General features: G+C 39.2%; 1 protein-coding gene across 4 annotated transcripts in view; it reads left to right on the top strand.

The window, feature by feature from the left end:
* Positions 1–573: 573 nt before the first annotated feature.
* The window catches only part of tenm3 (teneurin transmembrane protein 3), a 247,966-nt gene continuing 235,827 nt past the window's right edge, over positions 574–12,712 (top strand). For all 4 annotated transcript variants that reach the window (XM_054779774.1, XM_054779773.1, XM_054779772.1 and 1 more), the window contains exon 1: positions 574–1,132. The gene's annotated coding sequence lies outside the window, so the exon portion shown is untranslated. The remainder of the gene's footprint in view (positions 1,133–12,712) is intronic.

Below are 12,712 nucleotides of genomic sequence, written 5' to 3'. Positions count from 1 at the left end.
CCAGGTCCGCTCCGCAACACGCGGGCAACATCGGTGTAATACATCCTGTAGCTGGTGAAGTCAAGCCTTCATAGAAGTATGCCAGTGAAATAACAGGGTTGCACCACAGTAGGAAGTCGTGTAGTTGGAGCAGCCATCTCCCACTCCCCGCCCCCCGTAATAATTCCATAATGGTCCTTTTTTCACATACCAAAAAGCAGCTTTGTATTTAATATCTTCACCCACACTGTAGTGATATTAGCGTGTGTAATGAATCACCAGTCAATCTTTCTACATTCTGGAGAAAGTCTGCACATCCCTGGCTTTACAGCAGGTGTACCTAATAATATGGGTGTAGCAACACATGCTTTCCTGGTGTTCAGGCAACAAGGAGAACAACTATGCCATTAAAAAACAACACTCTTTGACTACGATGCTGTCTCTCCTGGAAAGTCACGGCTGACCCAACCCACCACTATCTACCATTCAAGCGTACACACACACACACACACACACGCCGCTGTTCCCCGCGAAAACGCGCACATCGCTGCGGCCTGGCAGGGACGTCGGGATTGGACGCAGCAGGGGATCCCCGGTAGTCCGTTTCTGCCTCGCTTGGCGTGTCATCATCTTCTTACCGGAGGAGGAGATGACATCGCGGCGTCTCCCGCTCGCAGAGAAACAAGAAGAAGAAGAGGAGGAGGAAGAAGAAGTCCTCTCTCACACTTTATTTATTTTGCTGCGCGCGCGCGCGCTCCTCGTCTGCAAACGAAGACGAGCTAACAACATGTTTGACTTTTAGAGCACTTTATTTTCTACTTTTCGACTTGTTGGAGACTCTATCATTGATGATGACGATGATCGTGCACAATTGGACATGATTAATCCATTTCACAAGGTCACACAGGCGTCTTTCTTTTTAGACGGCGTGTTGTCTATTCAAACTACACGTTATTGTCTTTGGACGGACACAGCATTGTTTAAATTTTAGTCTTTTTTTAATGTCATTTATGTAAATTAAGACAGACGAGAGAAGACTCACAGAGACAAAGACCATCCAACCGAGTGGAAGAAGAACTTTGTTGCCTTTTTTCCCCCCGCTTGTCTTTCGCACGTTGAGGAATCTGCTAGACGCGCACGAGGATCATCTCAGGTAAGTCAACGGGCAAACAGAATTGTGACAAATTAATACCATATTAAGGACATCATTCTTCTTGCCGCTCGTATTTCTACCAAATGACTTTATTCTGCAATCAGTACATTTTTTTTGAGTCACGCGTCTGCCAAAGAGAAACGCAAGCAGAAACTAAGCGAATGTTAATTAGAAGCCTGAGTAGTTCCCAGTGTCTGCAACGTCTTGTCCACGCCGTCTTTTTGCTGCTCATAAAAGGGTGTCACGAAAGTATGGACACGTACAAGCACAGATGCATATATTGTCTAAAAATAGGATGAACAAATAAGATACTATAAATACATATTTTGGGGGGGAATTTTGATTTAATTTAGAATGGATTTCTATTTTTTATGATTGTAAATATTTGTGTTTACATATGTTTTAAGTTTAAAATGATTTAATTCGGACAGGCAAAAACACATATACAATTATAAAAAATAATTTAACATTTGTAGTCTATATATATATACATATATACACATAATTTTGTCATTTTACATCATTTAAATAATTAAAATAATCTAAAAATTAGATTCATTGTCATTTATTTTGCTATTATTATAGCATAGAATAGATTTATTAATACTTCACATTTTTACGTTTATTTAATTTGACTTTTAAAAATAATATGTCCGTGTATTATTATTATTATTATTTTTGTGTACAATCTATGCATACGTGTAATATGTATAAATGTGTATATTCTATACAGGGGTGTAAAGTCTGGACACAGACAAAAATGCTCATGTTGTACAATTCTAGATGATTTTTTCTTGCATTTTATGATTTAATATATACGTTATACATAAATAATGCTTCAATAAATGTTTTTGTGTTTGTAATGTATTTTATTCATTTTGCATATTTGAAGTTATATGAATATATACATACATAACATATATGCATATATTTTATCATTATATATTTTTTAATCAGAACATTTTAATTGTTTTAAAATTATTTCATTTATTATTCATTTTGATATTTACTACATAAATATTAACTAAATTCAACTTTTAGTATGATGCATGTATATTATACTGTATGTCCAAATGTATTATACTGTATGTCCACGTGTACACACACACACACACACACACACACACACACACACACGCACACATCAAGTCAATTCAGTTTTAGTTATAGAAAGCACAAATTCATGCATTTATTTGCAAAATACATCTCTTTTTACGCTAACTTTGGGGTGTCCAAAGTGCGGCCTGGGGGCCATTTGCGGCCCCCTGTTGGTTCTTTATTGCCCCTTGGCACATTCTAGAAGTAGAATTAAACAATTAAATACAACACAAAGATTTTTTTTTAAAGAAAGCATGTTGATACTACTACTAATACATAGAAAAGGCAATTTGTGTAGGAATTCCGTATGAATGCTGAGGCTGAACTGAAATGCTATCCAGAAAATGTGAAATTACGGGAATACTGGAAATTTCCGTCGAGTGGAAAACGTTATCTTTCGCGTTTTGATGCTGGAGAGGTTTGTATGGGTTGAGAAATGTGGAAATTTGAAAGTGAAGAGCTGAAGCTGAACTGAAACGCTGTACTGAAAATGTGGAATTTCCTGGAAAATCGGGTATGCTTGGAATGTGTAGAAGAAATAGCCTGAATGTTTTGTTCTCGGAATGGTTTGCATCGGTTGAGAAATAGCCTATGCGAGTTGCAGTGGCAGAGCTTCGGGGTGGCCATGGCACCCCTGGTCACTCTCTGGCCACCCCGCTGGCCATCCTGACATTTCAGGTATCAACTTATTGCCACCCCTATGTGAGTAATGGTCTCATCTTGGCCCCCCCAATGAAAAATGACTGGCTCCTCCACTGGCGAGTAGTAAAAATCGTTAGGATCAAAGAAAATTTGCGTTACAGAAAATGTGGAATATTGGGAAAAGTGGGAATATTCGAGATGTGTAAAAGCGTCAGACCTAATGTCCTGGATAAGTTCAACGCTTTCATGTTGTAATTGTTTGAATCGGTTGAGAAATGTGGAGCTTGTAAAAATTGTCCATTCATTTTCAATCGGAACGCTGAGGAAAATAGGGACTTTGCAGAAAATGTGGGAATGATTTGAAAAGGAATGCCATTGGCTCCTGAATGAGATGAAGATTTTGATGTTGGAATGATTTCACTTTGAGAAACGTGGAAGTGGATGAGCAGGAAAAAAACAAACATATGTTGTAATATAACATACTGATGAATGATCTTCAGTCATTACACCATAATAGACTTTCCCATCTATAACATGACTATATCTATTTAAATATACAGTATATATTAAATATACTGTATATATTCATGCGTTTTCTGTGTTTCTATTCCATTGCTGGTCTACTTTTTTACCGACCTACTGACCTACTGAGCACTTAGTACACAGTAGGTATATAATCATTTAAAATGTCAAAGACACACACACACACACACACACACACACACACATAAATGCATATATTCCATAAGAACCAGAGCCATTTAAAGTAAAGTGATGGCAGACATATCACACAGAAGACTTCTGTGATGTTTTTTCTAAAATACTACTAATTAATCTCAAAGATGTGTGATGTTGCATATGTATTACTTTGTTCATGGTGAATGTATTCCTTATTTGGAAACAAACTCAACTTGACACTTCTTTGTGTAGCACAAATGTACTTTGAATTGAAGCAAAGAACATTTATTCATTGAATATCATTGAAGCAGTGACGTTTATTAGCGTTTTGTCACAAATACGTCACGTCAGGCTTTCCGTCGCATTTTTAAAACTGAAAGCTAGATAGCGATATTTTCCCAGCTTGTTTTTTACGAATTCTTTGAAGGAATATAATTGAATTGTAATATTAGACACCCTATTAAAGCATTACAATTGTTTAAAAGGAGCTTTAATAGCCAAAAAAGAAGCTTTTGGAAATGAGCGAGCTTACCTGACACACTGCCATTTATGGCGATGCATCACTTAGAGGCATAAACAGAACTTTTTGTGATCGCCTCACCAAATGTTGTAAGACCTCGTGACTGCTTTACCAGCTCCTGTCCTTTAGTTGCAGAAAATAGGACAATTAGCTTGTAAGAAATGTATTTAGTGTTTCACCAATCACGAAACATTCTCTTGGCCCATGTTTCTGTCTTATCGTATTATCTGTATCCACATCTGTGTGGGACCAAAAAAATACAATATTAACAATGTCAGCTCGTGTCATGTGCACAGCAGCACACACACCCACACACACACAGAAGTAACATCAATGAACTTTGTACAGTATAGATGACGCTGTGCCAAAAATGACCTAAATACGGGCTTACAGAGTTTTGTTTAAGGGGTATCCAAACTTTTTCCAGGGAGAAACAGCCTGCATGTTATTAGTGTTATTAATATAGTGTTATTTAATGAACATATTACGCCTTTTGATCTGTTTCTGTTGTTTTGTTGCAGTCTTCTTCTTTAACTGTACTTTTAGAATGCGCTGCGGTGTCACGCTCCGTGTGGCAGTTTGGCTTTTGTGTTCTGTTCCTGCCCTAGTTCCGTTTTCATGCTCTTGTTTTGTTATACTTCCTGTTGGGTTCTATCTAGTTTTTTTGTCAACCTTTATTTTCTCACTTTCACGCACCCGCAGATAATTTGTGTTGGAATTATTTAGGTCAGCTGGTGGCGTTTGTCTTTGGTTGGAGCATTGTGCTTCTTAGGTTTTCTGCGGCTGAATCCCTTTTCCCGCTCTACAGTCTTTATTAATGAAATGACTTTTACCTGTGCTTGGGTCCTGGGGTCCTTGGGGCCAACCGTAAACGAGCTGCATGCCGCTCATGGGCCCCCGAGCCCTGACCGCACTTTGGACACCCTTGTTTTAGGGCTCTATACTCTTATACTGCTTGTAACACTTGTGCTGTAAATGTATAAATAGGATCTAACTCTAAGTCTTCAGATTAGAGATTAAATGGTGGGAATCGTTTTAGATCAGGATTATTCTGAAAATCAATAAAAACTTTGTCATCTTTGTGGCTGTAAAAACCTGTCAGTTCCTGTCAGTTGATGACCTAATCATTACATTTCTAAACCGCGGGGTAAATGTCTTAAATTTGACCGCAGTTCATGGAAAAAGCATGTATACTATACTGTAAATTCTGAACTATTAAGCGAACCTGAATATAATTTGTACCCATCAAATTTAAAGAGAAATAACATTTTATACATGGATAGGCCTTACTTGTTTAGGAGCCGCAGGCGTCTATGTTTTAACACGGGATATTTACCGAAAAAGAGACACTATAAACCTTGCAATCTTACCTACAGTGTGTGTTCTCAGCGTCAGTCGTTAGTCCCGATGAGTGACACGTGGGACGCTTTTTTTCCATTGGAGTTTAAACAGCAACTTTTAACTGCAGTCCAAGCCGTAGTACGGTAATTCTACACTTGATCCAACTTACTTAATATTTGTCAGATCGCTGCATAAGAATTCAAAATGTGATATTAGCGTGCACTTTACTACTTCCTGAATCTGCACTCCAAGCATCCTGGGAACTGTAGTTCTTTTAGACACAAATTAGCCATATCTTTGTTTACGCCGCAGAGTTCAAAGCATGTGAAAAAAGTAGAGGTAGAATTTACGGTACTTTGGTTTTATCGCTACATCCTTCTGTGTGAGGAAGTGGAAGTGTTGTTGGTTCATATGAGGTCACAGGCTAAGTGTCCTGTGATTGCGCTGAATGCGATGCAATCGCCCCTCCACAGTTACATTTCACAATCCGTCATAACAGAAAGCAAAAGAAAGACTCCAAAATAATCCACCAAGTCAAATAAAGAGATGATAATCATTTAATTATCGCCATTGCTCCTCCACACACGATACAGAGAGCAGATGATAAATGGTTAGCATGTTGGCCACACAGTCCGGAGGTCTGGAAGATCTGGATTCGAATCTCCGCTTGGCCATCTCTGTGTGGAGTTTGCGTGTTCTGATGTGATTTCAGGCTATATAGAAAATTACATTTAATTAATTAAATAAATACATTTGTGGGGCGAGGCGCCCCCCCAAGTATAAAGGTCGGGGAAACTGTAGAAATTAGGTATAGAAAAAGGCAGTATAGAGCTCAGAATTCCGTAGCTTATCAGGCACACCCTTAATTTTGACCAATATACATCCAGGGTATGTATGCAAGTATGAACACACCATGTTCAGGGCCTTGTACCTGTTTTTATTTTATTACTATTATTATTAGACTCTGGTCTAATTAGATTGTCTGGTTCTAGGGGTGTCATGAGACACCCAACTCATGAGACGAGACGATACATGAAATTGGGTCCACGAGAAGGAGATGAGACCAGATTTTTAACATTAATTTTAGTAGCACAATGGAAAAATGTAGGTGGACTAACAAAGAGAGTCAGAAAAGCATGCGGGGGGTTTGAAATGTTTATTGTCCCACAAATTGCCACCAAATAAACCACTGTTATGATAACACTGTATATAATAACTCATTCAATCCCAGCCATTTTTCAAAAGACAACCCCTTCAGTACCGGCCATTTTAGACGATAATAACTGATTTTTCAAGGCACACAGAATATTGTGTTCTATGGTTATATAAACATGGAACCTACCAAAAAAAGATTAGACTCTCGTCTTTCTTAGGGAAAAAAAGTTTGTTTCTGCCTTTTTCCGTTCTTTAATACTCAGCAGTAGAACACACTTAAGTTTCAGGAAAATATCAGTTCCCAACTAAAAATGGCAGAAAAACAGCTTTTTGTGAAAAGCATAACTTTCACTTTGACACCATTTTTTTGCTTTTGTGACAGCTGAAATATCTAAACAACTGTACCACGACATAACAACACAAAAATGGTTGTTTGACATCCAAATAATTAATTTACAAATATAACACCATGAACTATTTACAATTTTCACATTTGGAACTAAACGGTGTGTGTGCATGCATTAAAATTTCCCTACAATGTGTAACCTTCTGCAAGCTACACTCCTCCATGCTCTTCCACTTCCTCCTTGCTGTCGAGTGAGTTAATACATGCAAATGATCCATGCCCAGCTCTCATCAAATGCACTTCTGCCACCTTGTGTCCGTTTTTATGGCTTAAAACTGAAGAGACAGTGACATCTATTATTGTGCAGCTGCGTCATCGCCTCTTTTTGCCTCTCATGCAAAAAAAACGTAAAAGACATATAAATACGTCTATATGATTGGGCGTTCAGATTTATAAAAACGTATAAATACGTCTTTGGTATTGAATGAGATAATAATAATAATGCATTGTAATATATCATAATAATGTAATAGAGGCGGAATTGGTGTTGGAGGAGTGCGAAGGAGGAGTGCGTCTGCTTCACAATCAGGGGTGGAGGTCCTGCGCGGCGCATACTTTACCTTTGTGGACCGCTTGTATTTAATTACCGAATAAATGCATGGTGCAGGAAACACTTCCTGCCTTTCACTTTTAATGCACACACCTATTTACTTACTTACTAATTTAGCGACCATGCCGCTAAATTGTCAACGCGGATCTCCCCTACGTATGAGGTGTGTTATGAAGCGGAGTTACGGCCGCCAAATTACGCCTTCATGTTGGACACACACTCCGGGCAGCCCCGGTGCCGCTCGGGAGGTCAGGAGTATAAAGCGGTGGCCACCATGGTGCGCTATAGTCGGACACCTGCTCGGAGCAGACCTGGTGCTGTCATTATTAATGTTGATGGTGATTAATGGTAAAGGTGATTAAGGGTACAGACAAGTCCGAGCATATACGTCTTTTGATCTGAAAAAAGTAGTAACTTTGATCAAATGTAGAAATACTAGAGCTTCTGCTTGGATGTTAACATGCACGGCAGCATCCCTTCGATGGATAAACATCCACACACCACGGGCTTACGCTGGGAACACCCAGGTAGGTTGCAGGTTTTAATGTGTGTGTAAAGCAATTAATGTGCGCTTCCAAAATTGCCCAGCACACTGCCACTTCCATATTACATTTATTATCATTCATAGTAGCAATGCCGTCTGATTGGCTTCTGGCTGCCCTGTTCTCACGAGTCAGCTTTTTTCCAAATGAGAAATCTTGCGAGATCGCCTGTCGCGAGAGACACCCCTCTCTTGCTCTGCTTTAAAAAAAAACAAAACTTCCAATGATGATTCAGCCGTTCTTCATGGGAGGTCCCAAAAGGACAGCTGACAAGGGAGTTTAATATGAACAGAAATGAATAGAAAAGACGGAAAATAATCCATCAAGTCAAAAACATAGCATGCTCGCTCACTTTGTCACATTCATGCAGGTAACAAAGACGGGTCTCATGAAATTTTTGAATGGGATTGGTCCTCCCGTGAGCTGAGGAATGATAAAAGCTTTGCTCGTCATACAGATTAAGTAAAAAATACAAATAAAATCATCATCATTAGAAGTTTAATTGCATTGTAATTCAGGATGCACAATAATTAGGAGTATGAGGAATTATGACCAAAAACGAAACCAAAAATGTACTGGCAATTAATTGGTAATTAAATACATTTTTAGATGGAAAAAAAGAATAATTGAGATTAATATATTGACCTATATTTTGTATGTAGTTAACTATATTTAAGTGTTGAGCATATTTGACCTGCATTGGGTGGGTTTTAGGATGTTTTCTAAACACAAATGTGAAGATTTCTGGCCTCTGCATCCTTTCATCCTTGTTGGAAAAACTTTTAGACGCCCCTGCCGGAAATATTTAGCCCCGACACAAGGATTTGCTTGACTGTATTCAATGTGATGTACAAAAAACTACTACGGTGCTGTCATAGCAGCCAACCAGCTCACTTTAAAGCGTGAAAAGGGGAGAAGGACGCGGCTGGGTAAGCACGCCACACGAACCGTGGGAACTTTGTTTTCCTCTCGGCTATTTTTGAAATAAATTTATGATGACAAAGGATCTGTGATTTATATATTTTTATTCCTGTAGAAATGCTTGGCTCAGTGAAGTGAATAGGCGCCATGTTTGAGAGAAAGACAGTGACGCTTGCATTTTCTTTTCTCGTTAGAACGCTTCAGCAGTGCTTCTTGGAATTAGGATGATTAGTCATAATATCGAAGATGTAGCTGGAGCCGAGCAACGACAATGGCAGGAAGATGAAGGAACAGAGGCAGCAATAAAGACTAGAACAACCCCACAAAAAAAGGACCGTGGAAGTTGTTGGTTGTTGGTGTGGTACAGCGTAGAGAACAGGAGGAAGTGGAACAGCCACCATGCGTGCCTTGTTGCTCCCCCCCGCCGAAGTAACAGTATCTAAGGAGTAAACACGAGATTGGTAGAGGGAGCAAAATACAAAATAAAAATGGAACGTGACACTTCTGTGGTGTTTTCAGACTTAAAGCATTCCAGCTACGCTCTGTACCATTGCACCAATAAACACATCTTATTCTACTTTATTCCCTTAGTCTATACCCTCTCACAGCATCTACTGGCCGGTGGCATTCTAAATAAGGGCCTGTCCACACGGGAACGCTCCTGAGATTTTTTTTTTTTGAAAAAAATTCCCGTCCACACAGCCGAATTACTAAATAATTGCATCATTCAGTGAGAGCGGTGGAATACACAAGGCGTGCCTAGATGTTGGAATTGTTCCAATCGGCAGAGAAATTAGTTTTGCTTCCGAAACCACATATCAGAATAATTTTCATAGTTCACACGGTTATTTAAAAACATCATTGCAAATCATAATGCTAGCTACAGCGGGCCTGATTAAAAACCTTGCCCATATCAGTTTGCCCATTTCTGTCGTACAGTATATGCGCTCATGCTTGTATTTGCTGATTAAAATTTATTTGGAGTTCAAATGGTTTGCATTCATCATACTTAGTAGCAGAAGTGGGAGCAAGTCAGTGTTTTGCAAGTCTCAAGTATGTCTCAAGTCTTTAATATCAATTATCTCAAGTCAAGTCTCAAGTACAGACGTGCAAGTCCAAGTCAAGTCTGAAGTCAAAGGATTAAAATCTTTGAGTCCTTACAAGTCATAAGCACAGTTTAGCGTCTCCTAAATAAAATTCAATTTTTAACAATGTAAGAATCTATTAAATTTGACAAATACAATGCATTTTGAATTGTTTTATTTTTTTTAAATAAAATAGGACCGGTGTGACAAGACTTAGTCACACAAAAAGAGTGCTGACATTGCTTTCAGCATTTAGCCAGTGCACAGAAATGTAATGCACACATATATTCATTGTTCTTACACCTGCCTGGACATTAGGCAGACTCAAAGGGGAAAATATACTGTCTTGCTGGAAATGACAGAATAACGATCACATTAGCTGAATTCTTTGAATGGGGACACATTTCACTCAACACAGTCACTGATATTCTCAAGTATTTTCAAGTCATCAGACTAAAGTCTGAGTCGGGTCCTGCGTCATTGACGTCAAAGTCCAAGTTGAGTTGGAAGTCTTTGATGATATTTTCAATTCAAGTCTAGAGTCACCACAGTTGTGACTCGAGTTCAAGTGGCGTGACTGCGAACCACACCTCTGCTTTACAATACATGATTAATACTCTTTAAGCTTGGGCATATGCACACAAATGAATGGGCCACATTAACCCAAAGTAAATACAGAACGGAAATGTATGCATTTATGTGTGGAAAGGTCAGTGCCATCCCGCCTGAAAGTGTGAATTTCTCTCTAGCTGTAATTGTATTAGCATATCAGCACACACACAACAACAAAATGCACTCAATTTCAGCACCCTGTGAATGTGTTCCTCTTGATGTCTGCGCATATTAAAATTTGGCTCGTTGGTGCTCATCCATGTTGAAACTCCAGTGTGTATATCCTCTACCCTGAGTGTGTGTGTGTGTGTGTGTGTGTGTGTGTATCTGTGTCTTCCATGCCATGACCTATTGTCTCTTGACGAAGCAGTCTATCGAGCATAAGTCGGTTTTAATAAGCTTAAATTTGATGTCTTGTGCTTTGCAATGTTTTTAAAATACGGCCAAATATCCTTGAAATGGCTTTATTCTTAATATGTTAAAGCAATTTGCTTGTCTGTACTAAAAATGTAATACTTAAAATCAGCAACATAATGATGATTTGAGAAGTGAACCAGTTGAATTAAGTAAAATGGCCTAATGGTATCAAATGTTTCATAAAATAGTCAATTATCACAGCAGCTGGTTACCCATTTAGATGTTAGAAATACTAATTAGGACTGTCCGTCAATTCACTTTTGAAACGTTGAACTTGAACGTGTGATTAAAAGGTGATAAGATTTCTCAGTCTCGTAATAATAAATTCATTTTATTAATCATACAATAGATGACACTAACTCCATAATTTTACCGCCCTCGATATACAGTGTTCCCTCGTTTATCGAAGCCGAACGCATTCTGTACTGCACAGGAAGGCACGGAGGGGGCTGATTGACAATGGTCTACTACAGTCCCCTACATTTACAACTTCAATTCTAGTATTTGCGCCATGAAATTGTATTCATTTATTCCCAACAGTCTATTATCCGCAGTTTGTAGCGTGTCTCTTGGCTGCATTGCTTTTAGTACTGTATGTGTATGTTTGTGAATGTTGGCAAATTTTCATCTTCTCTGTGTTGCCATGTCAATGTAACCTGCCCAGGGCATTCAGAGTTAGGAGTGCTGGCCCGATGTCACTTCATCTATTAGCAATGGGGCTGTTTGTTTAACCAGTCAAATTTCAGATTTGCCTCACAGTGGCCAGTTAGCAGGCATACAGTAAAGTCAGCATTTTTCTGTCCTCTGGTTGCTTTATGTCTGAAAGCCTATGCCTCATGCTCAGAGTTACACAGTGTGCTTGAACACCTCATCACACGTACAGCTACCGTTACTGCCGTTTAAGTCGGCGCCGGTGCCATGATGGTTTGGATTTTTGGTACATACAGTATCCCTCCTAAACATGCAGCCTTGATGCTTACATGGTTCACAGAAGACATATCGAGACTGTAAATATAAAAAAAACTTTTTAGCTATACCCAAAAGACACCAGTGATTAAAACGTCCTTGTGCTCTGTGCTCATTTATTTTTAATGAGAACATACACCATTTAACTTATCTGAGAGTATTGTGTGTGTGTGTGTGTGTGTGCGTGCGTGCGTGTGTGTGTGTGTGTGTGTGTGTGTGTGTGTGTGTGTGTGTGTGTGTGTTTGTGTGTGTGTGTGTGTGTGAGTGATAACCTTGCATGTGTCCACTTCCTGTGACTATCTTCGGCGCCTGCAGTCTGAAGGAAAGGATCTGCTTTCAGCATCGGGACACACACATGACACATACACTTATTAAAATGCGCCCCAGAAAAGTCCTACAGTGGGTTCTGTACCCGTGGACCCACGCAGGATGACAACAGTGACAACAAGAGAAGAACATGGCAAGTGCAAGCCTTGCACATCAGCAAATAGCCTCTCACCAAGCTTCTTGTTGATGGTCTTGCGGTCCATTCCAAAAATGTTCACGGCTTTTTGGTCCTTGCATCCACATAATGTGTTGATATATGGAGTACCTTCCGAAAGGGACCGGACTAATTTGGGTGTTTCATGGACACATAGCCGATCTGT

The sequence above is a fragment of the Dunckerocampus dactyliophorus genome, chromosome 6 (assembly GCF_027744805.1).
Source record: "Dunckerocampus dactyliophorus isolate RoL2022-P2 chromosome 6, RoL_Ddac_1.1, whole genome shotgun sequence".
NCBI classification, from domain to species: domain Eukaryota; kingdom Metazoa; phylum Chordata; class Actinopteri; order Syngnathiformes; family Syngnathidae; genus Dunckerocampus; species Dunckerocampus dactyliophorus.
The sequence above is the reverse complement of the archived record's forward strand: the minus strand, read 5'-3'. Positions and strand labels throughout refer to the sequence as shown.